The sequence below is a fragment of the Cydia amplana genome, chromosome 23, assembly GCF_948474715.1.
Source record: "Cydia amplana chromosome 23, ilCydAmpl1.1, whole genome shotgun sequence".
Classification (NCBI taxonomy): Eukaryota; Metazoa; Arthropoda; class Insecta; order Lepidoptera; family Tortricidae; genus Cydia; species Cydia amplana.
This window is the reverse complement of record NC_086091.1, coordinates 7,566,023-7,567,506: the sequence shown is the minus strand read 5'-3', so window position 1 is coordinate 7,567,506 and position 1,484 is coordinate 7,566,023. Positions and strand designations below refer to the sequence as shown.

General features: G+C 37.6%; 1 long non-coding RNA gene across 1 annotated transcript; it reads left to right on the top strand.

Annotated features, from left to right (window-relative positions):
- The first annotated feature begins 266 nt into the window (after nt 1-266).
- On the top strand, nt 267-766 carry LOC134658720 (uncharacterized). Its single transcript, XR_010097717.1, has 2 exons — nt 267-375; nt 487-766. It is a non-coding gene; the product is annotated as an uncharacterized LOC134658720 (long non-coding RNA).
- Nucleotides 767-1,484: the final 718 nt, after the last annotated feature.

Genomic DNA, 1,484 nt, shown 5'->3' with positions numbered 1-1,484 from the left:
CAAGATTACGACCTGTTAGCAGTATGCACGAGTCTAAGAAAATAAATCGTAAACTATTGAATTCATTGGGAAATCATGAGATATTGCAGCGTAAAATGCTGTGGCAAGTCATCTAAGACTTTATCTTACGAAACAGATGGAATAACATCGCACAGGAAAGTCAAATTAATTATTTCATTGAATAATGTTTTTTGTCCGCGGGGTTCATTTTATACTGGTCAGTAAGCAGACGCGAAGTATGTCCGTCCCTTTTCGTCAACTTGAAAATCCCTTTCCCTTTCGACTAGTGATGTGACGATGATGGTTTCGTCAGTTGCGGAAACTTCGTGCTTCGCCATACCGTATTGTACCATTTTAGACATAATATGTATGTATGTATGTATAAACTCTTTATTGTACAAACACAAAACACAAATTTATGGCACAGGATAGGCAGTACAAAGGCGAACTTATCCCTTTAAGGGATTTCTAGGTAGGGATATATAGGTAATATGTTGTGTAAGTTTTTTTAGAATCCTCTAGGCCAGCGGAGCAGTTAGGCCGCGTGTCACGAGATGGACCTGATGATGAACTTCAAAGAAGTGCGAGGGAACGCGGTGTTGGTTTGTGATAGACATATGTTGTATGGGTTTTTTAGAATCCTCTAGGTGAGCAGTTAGGTCTCATGTCACGAGATGGACCTGATGATGAACTTCAAAGAAGCGCGAGGGAACTCGGTGTTGGTTTGTGATAGACATATGTTGTATGAGTTTTTTAGAATCCTCTAGGTGAGCAGTTAGGGTCTCATGTCACGAGACGGACCTGATGATGAACTTCAAGAAGTGCGAGGGAACTCGGTGTTGGTTTGTGATAGACATATGTTGTATGAGTTTTTTAGAATCCTCTAGGTGAGCAGTTAGGGTCTCATGTCACGAGACGGACCTGATGATGAACTTCAAGAAGTGCGAGGGAACTCGGTGTTGGTTTGTGATAGACATATGTTGTATGGGTTTTTTAGAACCCTCTAGGTGAGCAGTTAGGTCTCATGTCACGAGATGGACCTGATGATGAACTTCAAAGAAGTGCGAGAGAACTCAAGAGTTGATTTGTAATAGGCATATGTTATTGGTCCATTTGAATATGTTTTCAATACAACCTTCTATGACCTTAATAAAACGGACAAAAGAAAATAATTGTACCTATGAGATTTTGGCGACACTTTTTTCTCGTATCGAAAGAGATTGCGATTCTGAGTGGAAATAATATAAAAATTCTAAACTTTAAAATTCAAGTTCTGAGTACTTTAAACAGAAATGCCCTAATATGTTAAATAAAAATTTCAGGTACATTGTTAAATTAGTTAATGAAATATTAAATTAATCAATATAATTATTAAGTAAGTTTACTCTATGTATACTAAATTGGCATTAAATTGGTAACAATTTTACCACAATAAATTTCGGTATCACTGGTAGCAGTACCCACTACCTGTAATGAACATGTCC